The following is an 18,583-nucleotide window of genomic DNA, read 5'->3' as shown; positions in this document are numbered from 1 at the left end:
CTGGATGCCTGCTCCTGGGGCTGATGGACTCGATCCGGATGCCCGGGGGTAGGCATCATGACACTACTTGCGAAGTTCTAATCGACAGATAAGACCCCCCCCCCCTTCACCGCCATGGCAAAGAGCCAACTGATATTGACACTATGAACTCTCAGGAACCAAACAAGCAAACAAAGGTATACCCTCTCCCGCTGCTTATTTGCAGACATTGCAGGGGTTCGACACAGGCACTACTGAAAGCCCCAACTACCCTGCACTGTATCCGATGCAATACTACACCATAGCTGAGCGGGCCACGTGGACGGCAGAACACGCCTAAGTAAACCGGAAGGCCGGCCACAACCATTTCTGGCGAAAAAAAGCCAAACTAAATATCTCCTCCACCCATGTGTGCATCATTGTCACATGCATCGGCAAGCAGGGGAGAAGGCGGGACACTGATAGTGAAGTGGGTTCTGGATCCCCTAATACCCGCTAAATCTGGGAACCACAACTGCCCACCCCGGCATGCCAAACCCTACCTCCTGACCGTCGGTCTGTCGGGTGTGGGCAGGGGGGGGATGTTATGGCAAAGAATCTAACTGGCAACAACAAAGACAGCTCACCAGACTCTATGGAACCACTAATACGATGGTCTACACAATACCACCTCAAAATGGATGTACAAAACCAGTTACAGACACTCCTTATTGAAATTAGAGCAATCGGTCACAGTACTCAAGAAGCAAATGTTACAGTGCTGGTAATTAAACGAGACATTCAGGACATGCAGACCCGCCGCAATGCCCAAGCGGAACGCACAAATGGCAATGAACAAAGAATAAGTGCACTCGAGGATAACAGCGCAGTGGCCACCACTGATCTAGAGGGCCTCATAAAAATACAACGCCTCAGGGCGAAAGTCGAAGACCAGGAAAACCGCTTTCGGCATAACAACCTTCGAATCAACTGCCTCCCCGAACAGGCAGAGGGCTCAGACCTTGAGGCGTTTGTATATCGATTATTCCAGGACCACTTGCATATTGTCCCGGGAGGATAGCTCAGCGGCAACGTGCTTGTCGATCCCCAGGTCCGCGCTTAGAAACCTCTCGGTATTAAGCGCGTTATAAATAACCTATCATATCATATCCAAGACCCACATTTGCATACAATTGAACGAATCCACGGGGCCAAAGACCCGAAACCGGCTGCAGGAGATTGCCCATCACCCATTACAATGCGGCTTCACTTTCAACACAAGGTAGCCATACTCTGCGCCTACAGATCTGTGGGCATAATACAAGCGGTAGGGCCAGAAATCTGCATATTCAACGAGTACTCCGCTGAAGTGTCCCGGCGAAGGAAAAGGTTTGCCCCACTATTTACTGCACTTCAAGGCACAACCCACAAATATCTGAAATTCCCTGCAGTCTGGTGCATCCTACTGGACAAAAAAATGGCACTCCGACGATCCAGAGTATGCCTGACACCTGCTAAGACAACAATACCTCGTCTCCATGGATTTCCCCATCGATGAGGAAAGACCATCCCACCAAATGGACGCTCCGCAATGGCAACTACGATGACAGCGGGGCAAGCAACATCGCACCGGCAGACGCCTAAACGTCCCTGACCGCAGAGACTTTCTACCACCAACGTGATGGGTCTGTCCCCATACGGTTCTTCTCCAACCAATAGTGCCTTGCAAATATATTTCAGCATTTTTCAATATACGATGATAATCTACCCCGGGAGCGACTACATAACCAATGATGACAAATCTAATTGCCAAGAACGATAAAACCTGAGTGACAGACAACAAACTAACCCGTCTTCTTATAGGTACCAGCCTCTGCCCCTCGCCCCAGGGTAATCCAGTAACTCTGGCAGCCCCTGATGGAATCCTACCATCATGCCAGAGGGGTGGCTGAGAGTTCTCTCCCATTTCTCTCGGTGCATGGGCTTTTGAGAAGCGATATTGGGATACTGTATGTTTGTGTTAATGTTATGACCTACAGGTTCAAGGTCATGTTTGTTTTATTAAAAGTTGTAAACACACAAACTTTTTGTTCCAGCGTGGCTCTCTCCTGCATAGCTGCACCCATAGATTCCCAATCCTAACCGCTATACGATTCTGCCCCCATGGGAATGGCTGATTTATGCCTTACGACTCAACATACAGGGGTTAGGACACCCAATCAAGAGACGGCGATTTCTCAAACACCTACGGGACACAATGTGACATGGCTTTCCTTCAGGAAAAGCATCTTGATGCCTATGAATCGGGGAAACTAAACAGAGGATTGGTCGGGGTATCAACCCATTCACTGCACCGGGGGTAAAAGGGGCATATCTATCCTAATACACAAAACACGCCCCGCTCCACACATTGCACACCATTTCAGACAAAGATGGAAGATGCACTCTCATCCAGGGCCTGATCCAGCAGCACCCCTTGAGCCTCCTGAACGTCTACGTCCGACCTGCAACACACCCCGCGTTCTTTACAATGTTTTTTGCGAAATGTGCACAGTTTTTGCGGAGTCTCGCTTTCATACGGGTGGGGGGGAAGGGGGACGGGACTGGAACACAATCCTAGATGCAACAATGGACCGCCAGGGCACAACACTATTGCTACCTCTGATCCCACGCAAACGTACTACCCTACTAACACTCATGGCTGATCTGGAACTCTCAGATATATGGCGACACCTTCATCCTCCACGCCATGATTTCACATTTTTCTCGAACTGCCAGAAGTCATATTCCAGACTGGACTACTGGATTGCCCCAACGAAAACCCTTTCACAGGTGAAACACTGTACAATTCTCCCTAGGACTATCAGACCAGCCCCAATACTCCTTCACATTGAGCTATCAGAAACACCCGACAGGCCCCCGTGGCGCCTAAACCCAAGAACGCTGGCATATCCAGACTTCATTAAGCAGCTCGGTGAAGACAGACCTGTTCTGGCGAACCAACCTGACCCCTGACTACTCACCACCACCTGCTAGGACACATTGAAAGCCTTCCTCAGAGGGCAATCCATTTCACGATGGGCCCGCAAACTGTAGGGATCGAGAAAACCGGATTGGATTGCAGAATCCCAACAAATAGACCCGAGACCCCAACACATACACGTGACTTAACAAGCTTAGAGGGGAGCTTAAACAAATTACAATCCCTCGGGTGCAAAATTCATTCACTTGCTGGTCGCAGGCCTGCTACCAAAATGCAGACAGAACACTCCATCTGATGGTGCTTGCCCTCTGCACCAGACAGACTTCCCAACAAATACTCAGCATTAGGGATAGGAATGGGAATCCATTGACCAACGAAAGGGACATAAATAGGCACTTTGCAGAATATTATAGCGAACTATATGCTAAGCCAAGCCCAATTGCCCCTGAATATATAGAGGTGTTCCTTGACATGCTCCAATTAAAAACAATCGATGACTCTCAAAAGCTAGAACTAGCGACGCTGATAGCATCAGATGAAATCACTCAGGCCATAGTAGCCTCATTATCTATGGGAAAGGCATCAGGACAAGGCACGGGAGGATAGCTTAGGGGCAACGTGCTTGCCTTGGAAGCAAGGGAGCCATTTCATTGGCCGCCTGCTTGATAAGTGAGGCTGGAAAAGTGTCTCCCTGACAATTGGAGGGTTTTAGTTTCCTAATGATGGTCTCCACCTCTTTTATTTTTATTTATTTTATTTATATATTTGTAACGTGCCGAAGCTCGCAAGCATCAGGGTGCGACAAGGACACTAAGACGGAGAATTCACAGGACGGTACAAATATAAATAAAGATGGACTCAATATGAGTGCAGGAGTGGTAGGTGTGTCGAATTACCTAAAGAGCGTGGTTTTCAACTATCTATCTTTGATAGATTATAATTCTACAAGGTAAGTTAAGAGAAAATAAACAGGGAAGCCTAGGGGGCTAAAAGTGCGTTGTGCTGCCATAAATAAATATAGATGCCCAAAAAGTCACAGGAAAGGATATGTTCAAAAATATACTATGGAGAGTCAGCACAATTACACCCATAAAAAGAGTAAAAGAAAGAGTCAGTAGGAAAAAGGTTCCGACCCACTTAGGAGCATGGAAAAAGATTCCACAAGTCAAGCAAAAAGTGCTGAGGGTCTCACAGTGGAGGGCGATATGCGATCTAGCATAGAAACAAAAATCAAACCTAACCCGGTCGGGGGCGGGGGGGGGGATTTGTGAGGGTCGGGGATCTGATTAACAAAAATGGATCCTAGCTTGGTAAAATGGTTTAAATGAGATGGAAAAACCACCTAGGGGGCTCTCTCTGGGAGACAAAAAAGACTCTCAACCTTCATTCATGCTTACGTTTATGCCTGGCTGATTGAAAAATAAAGTCCAAAAACCAGACAAACTACCAAAAAATAAATAAAAAAAGTTACAAAGTGTGCTTTCCTTCCAACAGCTCCCCTTTGGGCACACTCATTGCAACGGGCGGTGCTGGAATCCGTGTCCCATCTGAAAGTTTGAGGGATTAAGGATGGAGCTAATCACTTCCAAAATCTGTGCCTTGCCAGTATCTGTGACCGAACCCCACTGCCCCCTCCAGTTCCACTACTTGGGAGATGTACTGCTTGAGGCTCCCAGTCCATTAGTGCTGCAGTGTGGCCGCGATAAACACTTGGCAGGAAGGCGGCGACAAGACAAGATGGCCAAAAGAACAAGCAAGCAAGGACCTTGTGGCATGGCCATGTTGGGACACTACTGAAAGTTAGTAAGCAAACGCAATAAACGCAGTAAGGCTAAAGAAAAGTATTAAAAACGGTCAAAATACAGGTGCTGCTACCAGCTTGTCTTTAGTCAAAAGCTAGATTTTCCCTGCCTAAAAGAAACTAAAGGAAACACTCTAACAAAGTATATCTGGCCCTAAACCTTGTACATAAAATAAACAACAAAAAAGATGGCAATTTATAACAATTACTGCATATGTAATGCACTCCTATGTCCTGTCCCCTTTCCTCCATCCTGTATGGGCGTCCTTCGCTAGGAACGGGAACTGAACCTTTTTTCACCAGAAAAAGAACACTTTCTGGGGGTGTGGCCCTGGGAGCATGTGCTCCCCTAACCCTGCCCACCAGCGCCACACCTCAGTCCTATTTGATGAGTCTGCTGTATTGTACTGCTCAACCTTGCTGCTCTTATTTTAGGGGGGAAGGATGGTGGGACGTATAGAGGAAAGGGGACTATGGACTAGGAGTACGTTACTCACTACAGTGATTAATACTTAATTACTCCTAGGTCCCGTCCCCTTTCCTCCAATCTGTATGGGTGACTACAACTGATGAAAACGCCCTGGGAGGAGAGCTTGATACTCTATGCAAACAGAGGACAGCCTGGCCAAATGCTGCGTCAGCCCTGGCGCTGGTATCCAGACAGTAGTGCTTGCAGAAGGCCGATGGAGTGGCCCATGTCCCAGCTCTGCTAATTAATGCTGCTGCCTTGGATCTTATAGCATGAGCGTTCATGTCCCTTGGAGACTCCTTGCGCTGAGCCATGTATGCCTCTTGGATGACAGCAGTCATCCATCTGGCTATTGATGCCTTGGACGCTTGGTGTCCAGGCCTTGAGACTGGAAATGTGACTAAGGCGCCAGTCTTGCGAAAGGCCTTGGTCCTGTCGAGATAAGTTTCTCTGAGATCTAAACAGTGGAGGGCCTTTTTCGGCATCATCTTTGGGATTTGGAAAGAACAAGTTACTTATCAACTGTAACGTTCTTTCGATTGGATGTTCCTCCCACGTATTCCTCATCTTTAGATATGTTGTCTTCCAGCTCTGCTGCTTCAGAATTTTTTTTTCACTAGGGGGCACTGTGTTCGAGGCCGCGGAGTCGTAGTCCCTCGAGGGCCGCCGTTGAGCGTCGACGTCATCCGCTGTATAAAGGGCTCGAGCAGCGCCCGTTACCTCAGTTCTGGTTCTGCTCGCATCAGCTGATTAGGCTTCAAGTCCTCAGGCTCTTAAGGAAGTTCGAGTGCAACTAGCGTAAACTGTATGGGGGGTAGATTGGGAGGGTCAATGAGGAATTCGTGGGAGGAACATCCAATCGAAAGAACGTTACAGTTGGTAAGTAACTTGTTCTTCGAATGGATTGTGTCCTCCCACGTATTCCTCATCTTTAGATAGGCTCCCAAAGCAGTAACAATTTGGAGGAGGGAGTACCAGAAATTTCAATTATGGACTGAATGAAGGAAGGACAGCTTTTGCAAAGAGTCCTCCTCGATATGAAGTAGAGTCCAAGCAGTAATGCTTCACAAAGGTGTGCATTGACGACCAGGTGGCTGCCTCACAAATACCCTGCACAGGAACACACCTCTGAAGAGCCGTGGAAGTTGCCATGCCTCTGGTTGAATGAGCCCTTAATCCATCTGGAGGCGCTTTTCCAGCCAATTTATAGCACTCCGAGATAGCTAGAATTATCCATCTGGATAGTTTGTTTAGACACTCCAAGGCTCAATTTGTGTCCAGTATACCCAACAAATAGTTGGTCACATTGTGTAAGATTTGTCAATCTGGAAAGGTAGAAACTGAGAGCCCTTTTTGGGTCCAGTCTATGCAACCTTTCCTCTTCCTTACTAGCTTGAGGAGGATAAAAAGAAGGAAAGGTAATTTTCTGTGACAGATGGAAATCAGAGATCATTTTAGGCAAGAAAGATGGTTTGACTTTTATAATAACTTTGTCTCTATGGAAAATGGTGTGAGGAGGCTTACAAGAGAGTGCCTGCAACTCACTAACCCTGCGGGCTGATGTTATAGCCACCAATAAAATTGTTTTAAGAGTGAGAAGTCTTAATGGGCAAGAATGTAAATGTTCGAAAAGGGGCACACATGAGAAATGTTAAGACTAAATTTAAATCCCAGACGGGCACCTGAAAAGGTGTCCGGGGGGTACACATTTGTTAGGCCTTTCAAGAATTGAATTACTAAGGACATTTTAAAATAGGACACCTCTTCCGAGGAACGCTTAAAGATGGATAGCGCTGCCAGATATCCTTTTTATAGTGCCAATTTGGAGCCCCAAATTGGCCAAGTGTAATCGGAAAGAAAGTACTGTTGGAGTATTACAAAGAAATGGGTCCACATTCTTATCCCTGCACCAGTTACTGAACTTATTCCAACGACACCGGTACAGGGATTTTGTTTCTGGCCGAAAGCAAAATCTCCATTACGTCACCCGTCAGCCTCTCCTGTCAGAAACCATGCGTGAAGACAGTGTTTTGACCTCTGGTTGGAGAACCTGACCTTCCTCTTGCGAGAGAAGATCCTCTCTTTGTGGAAGACATATTGGAGGGCAGATGGACATGTCCAGAAGGTCCGGATACCACGTCCTCCTGGCCCAATCCGGGGCAATTGGGATCATGGTTTTCCTGAACTTGCTCAACCTCCCGATTACCCGAGGAATCACGGGGACTGGAGGAAACGCGTAGAGGAGTGGAAATACCCAGTCCACCACGAACGCGTCGCGTCCCCTAGAGCTCCTCTTGGAGGAAATTCCCTTGAGCAGTACAGCTCGCACTTCCGGTTGGCACCGATCGCGAACAGATCCACTTGAGGGGTTCCCCAAAGAGTGAAGATCTCTTGAAGGACTTCCTGAGCTATCTCCCATTCGTGGGAGACTGCTCTGCCTGCTCAGAGCGTCCGCTGCTGTATTCAGCTCTCCGTCTAGATGAACTGCCGATAGATTCCTTCTTGCATTGCCCAGAACTAGAGCTGCATTGCCTCTCTGCACAGTGGGAGTGATCCTACGCCTCCTCTTTTGTTGATCTAGTACATGGCCACTGTGTTGTCCGTTATTATCAGGGCATTCTTTCCCTGTACAGAGGGCAGAAAAGCCTTCAACGCTAGTCTGATCGCCATCAGCTCCAAAAGGTTGATGTGTAGTTTGGATTCAGGTGGAGACCAATGACCGATGATTGTCAGATCGTTGGTGTGGGCTCCCCACCCCGTGAGTGAGGCGTCTGTCACTACCGTTACCTCCGGCCATGGTTGCCAGAAAGGTTCCCCCTTGAGGATATTCTCCTTGCAAGCCCACCATAGGCGATCTTGAGCCACTTTGGCTGGGACTAGCAGAAGATCTGACATCTCCCCCGAAAATTTGGACCATTGAGTCCTGAGGGACAATTGAAGGGATCTCATCCTCAATCTGGCCTCCGGCACCAGAAAAATGCAGGATGCCATGAGGCCTAGGAACCTTAGAAAGTCGATTGCAGATAGATGTTGGGCATTTTGAAACTTTGTTACCATCTGCAGAATGTGAAGAGCGCTCTCCTCGGGAGGCGAGGCTTTCCCTGAGGAAGTATCCAGTACTGCTCCAATGAATTGGAGTTTTTGGCTTGGAATCATTTGTGACTTTTTGTAATTGAGGGAGAAGCCCAGTCTGTGTAAGAAGTGGCAGGTCAAGGCCAGATGTTCCTGGGCTCGTTCGGGTGAACTTGCCCTGATTAGCCAATCGTCCAGATAAGGGTAGATGTGAATCCCCCTTCTCCTGATGCTCACTGCCACCACCGGCATCCGTTTTGTGAAAACCCTCGAGCGGAGGTCAGCCCAAATGGTAGAACCCAAAACTGATAATGAGAACCACCAATTGCGAACCTCAGGTACTTTCTGAGCTTGAGATGGATTGGCACATGAAAGTAAGCATCCTGAAGGTCCAATGAAACAAGCCAGTCCTGAAGCTGAAGAGCTTGAAGGATCTGAGAAAGGGTCACCATCTTGAACTTGTCCTTCCTGAGGAATTTGTTCAAATTTCTTAAGTCCAAGATGGGTCTCAATCCTCCGTCCTTTTTGGGGATGAGAAAATAAGGGAAGTACCAACCCTTGTTCCTTTCCGCTACAAGTACATGTTCTATTGAACATTTCTCTAGCAGGGTAAAAATCTCCTGCGCAAGGAGCTGGTCTGGATTTTTTACAGATTTGGCTCCCAGTGGATGATCTTGAGGTCTTTGATGAAAAGGAAGGCAGTAACCATTGGTCACTATCTCTAGTGCCCAGGCATCTGACTAAATACCCCACCATTCGTCCAGATACTGAGTGATTCTGCCTCCCACCAGGGTCTTGTGGGTGAAGACCTCAAAGTGGCTTTGCAGCAGTGGCTGAGGAGGTAGTAGCCACTGCTGTGGCTGATCTAGCACCTCTCCCTTTTCCACCACGAAAGGGTTTTCTCTGTTGGCCTCTTTGACTGGACTGCCCCCTCCCTTTTCCAAAAGAGGAGTGGAAACCAAAGGTGCGACACTTCCAGGAAGATGAGCCTGCGTAAGAGTGTTGTTGAGGCTGTCTTATAGCGGCGCTAAGTGATTTTGCTGCCGCTTTGGAGGTCTGCAGCTTCTCCAAGCTCTCGTCCGCCTTGCTGCCAAACAACCTCAAGCCGTCAAAGGGCATTTTAAGTAATCTAGACTGCACATCAGGTGCAAAGCCAGATTTCCTTAGCCATGCAAACCTGCGTAGGACTGTGCTAGATGCCATGACCTGCTTACGCTATCAGCCGTGTCCAGTCCTGACTGAAGGCATTCCTCCATAGCCTCTTTACCATCTTTTACTATAGCCAGGAAACCATCCCATTCCTCACCTTCCGGGATGCGTTCAGCCGCTGATGTCATGCAGTCCCACAGGATATATGTAAATCTCGCTAAAGTACAAGTTAAATTAGTCGATTTAAGGGACATGCTGCCTGAAGAAAAAACTTTCCGGGCCCAAGCATCAACCTTTTTATCATCCCCGTCTGGTGATATTGAGGGGTAAGCTGTATTGCCTAGTGGAGGTTGCAGCTTGAACCACTAGACTTTCAGGGGAGGGATGTTTAGATAGATATTCTGGATCTGATAAAGATGACCTGTATTTTGGTACAAATGTCTTATTTACTGCTAAAATAGAGTCAGAAGTATTCCAATTTACCATCACCCTCTTCTGAAGTGCTTTATGGAATGGAAGAACATGGTCTTTTAGAGGAACCTTCACTCAGGATGTCCGTCATGTCATGCTGGTCGAAATTTGAGGAAGCTGCCTTCCAACCCATAAAATCAATGACCCTTCCCATGAGATTTCTATAACTAGGATCAGCATCATCTGTACGGTCTGGTCTCTCACATTCCACTTCAGGAGAAATGTCTAGTCCACTGGCATTTTGGAGACAGTCATAAACATCTGTTATCTTGGAATTATGTTCATTAGCTCTTCAGGGACCTCTCTGGCTCCAAACCTCACTCCAGCTGAAGTGACATCCTCTTCACAGGAGTATTCTTCAAAAATGGATGACATGGATCTGAAAAATTCCTGTCTGGGTTGAGAATGGAAAGCTTTTTCAGGTAAAGAGTGGTATCAACTTAGGCATGGGCAATGGCGTCGACTTGGGTATCGGGATTAAAGAATGCCTCGATAAAGGTGTCGATAAAGAAGACTCTGGCTTTGACGTTTTCGAGAGGATGCTTCGATACTGTCGACGAAGGATTAGATAGAGTCAAAGCTGTCTTCGCAATTTTCGTCGACGGTTTCAACGCAGTAGTAGACTTGTGTCGAGCAGTGCTCCAGATAAGATTTTGAGGTGGAAGTATTTTACTCACTATTTTTAAACTTTGAGAGTAAATGTGATTTTAAGAGTAAAAATGACTTTTCTCCTTTGCAAGAGAGTAAAATGTATGACATCCAGTAGACGTGCGCAAAACCTGTATGGAAATCCATTACTATGCGGCAGCTTTCTGCATTGTCACAGAATACACCTTTCATTATTTCTCTGATGTCTGACCATTTGATCTCTCCTGTATATATTTAAATGTAGAAATCACAAAAACCTAGCCAATTACATAGTAAAGCAAACATGAATTGTATTGTGTGTTTTGTGGTTCGATAGCAGAGTTGTCTTGTGAGGTTTAATGAAAGTCCTCATTTTCTGGAGATATTACTACCAAATGGTATGCCAATGTTATGATACAACAGTGCAAAGAGGCAAGGACGACTCCATGCTAAATTCTATATCTAATATAATGGTTATTTATATAGCGCTTTTGGCAAAGCGCTGTACATAAAACATATTTATCACAATTATCACCAAACCAAAGTCGGTACTCCTTTATCGACCTAGAAAGGATGAAACGCTACGTTGGCCTTGCTGGGATTCGAACCTGCAACCTACAGTTTGCAACGAATGGTCAACCGGCTGAGCTATCTTATTGGCTAACATCCTTCAGAGGTCGGTTAACTGAGTATCGACCGAGGTATAATAATCACAGTACCTAGATGTTGGACCAACCATTCATGAAGCGCTACATAAAGTTAAATACCTATCTGGATTATCACAGGTACAGGTTTTGCTGAGTTTCTATTTCAATTACCAATGTAACTTTCATTTGTTTATTTTTGAACAGTGCTTGCACTTTCTGGAAATTCAGGTTTTGTATATTTTAATTGTAGTCTTGAAGTTTTGAGAGGCTAGAACACCTGTAATTGGTGTAATGACAATCACCGACCCTTGAGCAAAGACTCTGCTGCCACTGACCGTTTATAGTAATGTACCCCACTGACTGAAAGGTTGAATGGATGTAAACTAGACTGTGCATATAGTCATCATTTTACACACTGTTTTTATAATTGGAGTGCAAATCAAATTACCAGTGTAAAAATGATGTGCCTCCGCATGATTATGCACACACAACCAGAACTCTGAAAAATACAATTGTGCAATACTGGTTTGCTTTCACTGGGAAAAAAAGCCCAATTTGTTAGAAAATATTAATTCTCAATTGCAACTTAGTTTTCCATCTTATTAATTATACAATCCTAACATTCTAGGAAAATAAATATGCACAGTGCTTCGGTCTACTGCATGAGCATCAACCCCAGAAGCTGAATGGAAAGAAACCATTCCTTTTATCAAAGTGTGCAGTTTCTTTTTTGAAAGGCTTCAGAGAAATGCATTCTGTTTCGGAGGTGGCTTGCAATTACATCCATGTAGATAAAAATCGAAAGAAGCCTCCTGGTTTCTGTCAAGTAACCTAACCTTTGCACTGCCCGGTGCTCTAAACCTGTGTGTAAATGTACACAGGAAAATAATAAAGCTGTCGTATTTACAAGATTTTCATGCATAAAAAGGCCAGGTACGCACCTTATATGGAGGCCTGGTGTCGAGTATCGACTTCGATGTCGATTCCGCTACCACCGATTTATGCACCATAGGTTTTGTCTTAGTACGAAGCGTCGGGGAACTTTCCCTTGATGACACTCTGGACTCTTTCGGCTCTCGCGTGTTTAGACTTTGTTTCCCTCTGTCACTTTTAGAGTGGGTAGAGGCATGATCTCCATGCGGCATCTTCGTGGGGGTCTGTGCCGCTTTCTCAAATATTTTAAGCATCAAAGCCATAAAGGCCTCCCATTTTTCAGGGGAATCGTGCTTGGATGGATAAGTCAATCTCCTCTGAGGAGGAAGAAGACCTGTGACGTTGCTTTTTTGACTTATTAGTCGAAGATGAGGATTTCCTCGAGCGACTCTTCGATCTCCTCAACCCATGTCGAGATTTTCGACTAGTTTCATCTGAAAATGTTTGTCTTTTAGAAGACTTGTAAGTTTTCTCCCCCACCGTCAGCTTACCTCTATGTTCCCTAAGAGCCTTATTGGACATGGCCTGGCAGGAACCGCACTCGTCAACCCGATGGTCTGGGCAGAGACACCAGAGGCAATTCCGATGGGGGTTGGTTATTGACATTTTCCTACGACATTTTTTGAAACCTGTATTGGGTGTGGTGGGAGTAGATGACGAGGACATTGTCGAGAAAAAACCTGATGCGCCGTTTGTGACACGAAGCAGTTGCTCGGAAAAATGAAACTGAGGTAACGGTCGCTGCTCGAGCCCTTTATACAGCGGATGACGATGCTCAACGGCGGCCCTCGAGTGACTATGACTCGGCGGTCTCGAACACAGAGCCCTCTAGTGAAAAAAAATTCCGAAGCAGTAGAGCTGGGAGACAGCACATCTAAAGATGAGGAATACTTGGGAGGACACAATCCATTTGAAAGTGGGGAGCACAATCTCTTCGTTAATGTGTAAAGAGGAGACCACTTTTGGAAGGAACCTGGGATACGTGTGGAGCACGACCATGTCCCGATGAAGCAGTGTAGGGCTTGGAAGCCAGCAGAGCCTGTATCTCGCTAACTCGGCGAGCTGAAGTAAGACCCACTAGTAGCGCTGTTTTGAGCGTGACTAATTTGATGTCCACTGTGGCCTTGGGCTCAAATGGTGTGCGCACAAGGATGCTAAGAACAACGTTAAGATCTCAGACTGGGTGCCGGCGTCTGATAGGTGTTTAAAGCCTGATCAACCCCGCTAGAGGAGTATGTTAGACAACCCAGTGAGTAATACTTTATCAGTCTCTCAAACCTGGGTGAACTTCCTTTCCCCAGGTTTTAAGTTGGATTCAGTTCCAATGTTCAACAAAAAGAAACCAGGAAATTTGGGTTTACAACAAAGTTCCAACACGGTTCTTTGCACCTTCAACTTGTCAAAAGAAAAGTTCCGTTAATCCTATGTTAAACAAATGAAAGGTTCTTCTTCCTTGGATAATATGTTCTTCTTCATCAAATAGCATCAATGATACTCTTGGTCAGGATTGTTTTGTCACAACTCATAAATGTCAAAGAAATACAACTCCTTAATGTCAGGTTTTCTCAACTCCTCTGGCAACATCATACAGCATGTTTTGTATATTTGTCAGGATAACTTCACAGCACTTCTACTTCCACCTGGTTTACTCTGACCATGTCCACTCCTACAAGGATTCAGCTTGCGGGTCTAATCACCTGCCCGATCGTTTCCACAATCAACAGTGCTTTTGATGTTCTGAATCTACTGACAACAAACGTTTATCACAGCTTCAGCAGTGTAATTCTGTGACTGTCAACTTTTCAGAAAAGACGAGATTCACATTAGTGCTTCCCAACACCTTCATATAAGCAAGGCACTCTTCTGAAAATTCACCTTCTAGAAGGGCAGCTCCTTTGCCACTTTTGTCTTTCTGCAATATCAGTAACCCACATGCCTTTTAAAGATGTAATTCTGCCTCTCCTCCTTTTGGCTTTGGCAATGTGAGATTTTATACCAGCTTCAATCTTAAGGAACAATCACCATTAACAAGCCCCTTAAAGACATTGCATTCACCCCTTCCCTTCCTGTTGGACTCATAAGCTTAGTGGTAAGCCTTGTTAGCCTCTTGACGCTGAATAAAGCTTGTACTACTTTCAGGCTTTAGACAATCCTTATTACCCCTCCTGGCTGTGGTACTTGTACCATTCTGGGCTGCGGGAGATGCTTGTACCCCTCTGGGCTGTGGGCAATGCTTGTACCACTGTGGGCTGGGGGAAAGGCTTGTTTTCTGGAACTCACAATTAAGGTTTAGTCACTTAACTTTGCTTTAATGTTACATTTTCTACTGCTTTAGAAATGACTCTTCAGTTAGCCTTCACTTCAGAATCACTTTTAGGCACACGCGATTAGTATGTAATCTTTTTTTCCATCTAATATTCAGTTAGTGCTATTCAGGTAGTTTCACTCATATGCGAGTGCTACATTTGTTAAAGTCATTGTCTGAGAATCAACGGTCAGGTTAACAGCGCTTTCACTCACACATAAGTGATTCTCCTTAGCTATTGTTGCCACAGTTTGTTTGTGCAAGGGATTAGAATACCCGGTAACACTCACCGGCTTCTGTCTTGAATCTCTTTGCATGCTGTAAGGCTTCACCAACTCGGTCTCCTTCCGAACAGACACTTCCTTGGTGAAGTTGCCTTTGTTTCCCGCAAGCTGAGCATGGAGGTTGACTTGCTCCTGAGACCCCTGGGTGCACACCAGACCCCAGCTACGGTCTCATGCATGCTTCCTGCTGCACAGTCTCTATGACTCGGTTCACAAGGGGGACCGCAGTCTTCCTTCACGCTTCCCGCTGTGCAACCTCTGCAATTCAGATTTAGGGGGGAAAAGGACCATCTCCGGAACGACAGTTGAAATCTGCTTTACAATGGTCCCGGTGCCCTCTCTTTTCGCCATTTCTGTGTGTACTGCCAACAACGTGTTTTCCTTCTACAGCTGCTACTGCTGCGGCTCCAACTCGATATCCATCTAATGGCCTGCACCCATGGGGACTTTTTAAGCCTCTCTACTTTCCTCTGGTGTGGGTCATTAGCACTAACAAGATGACAATTTCTACAACATTGCTCTTGGGCCCTCTTCCTCGTCCCAGTACTTAAGGAATTTTGGGACCTGAAGTCCCTAACAGCAGAATTCGATTTTCTTGTCGGCTTGCTACTTTTAAATTCAGATTCACTTCTTCCCAAGTTTGTTTACGGAATAATTACACGCATTTACTTGAAAAGGAGAAGGCAGTTCTTTTAAGCCATTATTAACAGATTTCCTTTCTCTATACCTCTGGGAGTTAGGATACTCTCATTAGGACATTCAATTTGTGGTTTAGACAAATCATAACGATAATAAGCCATTACATGACTTATACTTGTAAAATGTTCTCCCTTTGAAAGACAAGTACTGTGTCTCATCCCACGGGATCTCTTCACCACCCTGAGCCTTGTCTCCTCCCGGGTGATCCTCCTGCAGCAACCCCCAAGGTCAGGATCAGGAAGCGTCTGCCTTTCCCTGGCCACCTGTGAGGGGACTTTAGGTACGGGTTTAGTGGGGGGATCCGCTGGATTCATCACATCAGTTTAGCCATAACAATGAGCAAAAGTGCAGTGGAGTAAATCTGAAGGCTTCACTTCACTGGAAAAGGTCAGGAAAGAGTTTAAAAAAAGGGGAAAAAAAGGAAAATCCTTGAGGGTCCCTAGAAATGGAATTGAAGTTGCTAAAAAGAGAAAACCTTCCTAACAATGTGTTTTACCACTGATTTTGTCATTGATAAAGGTTTCATTTTAGCAGGATTTTAATTTAGTACAGCAGCTGAATGCAGGAGGAACCTCCTCCAAGTCCCCCATTAGCCTCTGAACACAACCTCCCACCCCCCAAACTCCCTTATTCCTTTTCCCAAACTTACTATCTGTACATTTATAGTAGGTGAATTTCTTTGAGAATAATATTCTGCAGTGAAAAATTTGTACAGTGAATAGTCTGCAATATAATCACTGGCTACCCTCCTAACACCTGGTCAATGTTAAAACTGCATGGATGTGTGTTAGGACAGTGTTTCTGAAGTCCAACTAAGGGCTTAGTAAAACCAATCAACTGAGACAGTACAAGACTCCACTCTTAGTATAAGCCTGTACCACCAGAGTTCATGGTAGCGTAGACAGAGCAGCCAGGCTCATCTTTGGAGGGAGAGGGGGCTGTAAAATCAGTACAAATGAAATTGTAATACAAATGGTCCAAAGAAACACTTTGTATTGTAAAAATAAAGGATGTATTTAAATACAAGTAGGCCCAGGAAAATCTAGAGGTAAATAAGTACTATCGCACATTATATGTAATCATAATTTTAACTGTTAGGCAAAGTTTGTATGCAGTACCCTTGGGGAACACTACACACAACTATGACTACAGGTGTAAGCCAACCAACCTTTGGTATAAGTCTGTACTACAGTTTTGGTAGCATATTGAGCAGCCAGGCTTATCTCAAGAGTGGGAAATGTGAGCAGTAACGATGTTACACAGAGGTCCACAATCACAGGTGTTCAAATAAACTCTTACACTCAAGGTTTCTTGGATAAACAATTTATCAGTTAGTTCTAAAACGTGCACTAGAAGGAGGCAATTCTATAATAACACACAAATATACTTCAGTACTGTACACTCTTAAGTTTCTGAATCAGACAAGACCCTATTGAAATGGCCCACAAACACAACCTACACCCACACAAGACTTTAGTGACAAGGGTGCTGGGGACATCAATATCTTACTGTTGGCATTCAGAATGCTTTTCAAGAGGAGTAAAAGGCAAAGGTTATCAGAACATAAGATTACAATTATTCTTAGACACTGCAAATATTTTGAGTTCACCAATGTATGGACATTATTGCTCTAAAAATAAAGACTTTGTGAAATGCAATTGTGCTAATCTATTGTAACACATGTGCAGATTAAATAATATCTGTTAAATGTGTGGTGACTAACACCTGTAAGTGTCAAAAGTGAGGGGTAGCCTGGGTCCTCTCTATGTCCAATGAAGAAAAAGAGGCAGCTGATGACTTCTGTTTGTGGCAGTTCCTGCAGATCTCGCTGTTCCTGGGCCTCAGTCGTGCGGACAAGGGGGAGGACGCCGCAACTGGCAAACTTCAATTTCAGTGGCTGTAAGTAACGCACACAAACTGGTGTCCCTCTCCCAGGTTCTACGGTTTCCTGCAGCAACTCTGAGGAAATTCAACCAGCTCCGAGATGAGTGTCCAGGTGGCTTACTTTGGAGTTGATTGGTCCTACCAACTCAAAGGGAGAAGTCCTTGCCAGGAGCTGAAACACAGACGTGCCGTTGAAGATTGCCAGTAGCTGTCGTTGACTGTCCGATTGCCGTGCAGGAGTCCCCAGAAGTCCTCCCTCTTGTCCCCACGACTGAGGCACAGGAACAACACGATCTGCAGAGCTGCACGTGAACAGAAGCCATTTGGAACCATTTCTTCTAACCAAAGGTACTGTACCGTCTCTTGTTGGGTAGCCTTACTCGTTCTCAGTTGAGACTTGTCTTGTTGCTCTCTAGAGTTGCTTGCATCTTCTACTCTCGGAAGACTAACAGCTTGTGGCCCTACATTGATTCTTCTTTTCTACAGGGACTTTTAAAACATTGTGCAAGACTTTTACTTACCTGCACGAAGTGCTTCTGCTCACCTAGACTTTGGCCCAATTGACATTGGCTGGCCTGACTCCCTGAATGACTCTCCTCTCCCCTCAACATTGTGTTGCACCTATCCTTCCAGGAGCGGGGTTAACTTTTGCATTTGAGGGTTCAAAAAGTACTTACCAGCTTTAGAATCCTTGTGTTGTCGCTTGTCTTATTCTAATAACACTTTTCTTTGACACCAATTTCAGTATTGCTCTAAATTTACCAGTGATTGTCCAGTGTCCTAGCTATTTAAATCACCTGAGGGCGTTAAGAAGGGTCTGTGTGTCATCCCCAATGAGTATTTGCTGATTTAGAGAAACTAAGAGTGTGTATTTTGGAGTATATTTGTGTTACTATTATATCACCCCTTCTGAAGACGGCTTATTCAAACTGACTGTTAAATAAATTAATAATTATTTAATCAAGAAACCTTGTGTGTAAGTGTTTATTTGGATACTTGTCACTGTGAATCGCTGTATAACTACCCTACTGCTCACATTGACCCCACTTGAGATAAGCCTGGCTGCTCACCCACACTACCAACCTGTGTAGTACAGACGTATACCAAAGGTTGGGTTCCTATTGCCAAGAGGTCAAGGTTGTTGTAGTGCACCCAAAGGGTACTGCATCAAATATTGCTAAACAGGCAGTCTGGCTGTCCAATCGGGACAACCAGCCCCTAGTGGGAACTGGTTCCTTCAGGCAAGGTGAAGGACAAATGGCTGCAAAGTTTTGGACTCCTCCCCAACAGCCATTCAAGTT

The 18,583-nt window shown here is 45.4% G+C and overlaps 1 protein-coding gene across 1 annotated transcript in view; it reads left to right on the top strand.

Moving 5' to 3' along the window:
• RSL1D1 (ribosomal L1 domain containing 1) overlaps positions 1–18,583 on the top strand; it is a 426,377-nt gene that overhangs the window by 397,637 nt on the left and 10,157 nt on the right. The gene's annotated exons all lie outside the window — the stretch shown is intronic.

Source organism: Ambystoma mexicanum, chromosome 2p (assembly GCF_040938575.1).
Source record: "Ambystoma mexicanum isolate Mex_15411 chromosome 2p, UKY_AmexF1_1, whole genome shotgun sequence".
NCBI lineage: Eukaryota > Metazoa > Chordata > Amphibia > Caudata > Ambystomatidae > Ambystoma > Ambystoma mexicanum.
The sequence above is the reverse complement of the archived record's forward strand: the minus strand, read 5'-3'. Positions and strand labels throughout refer to the sequence as shown.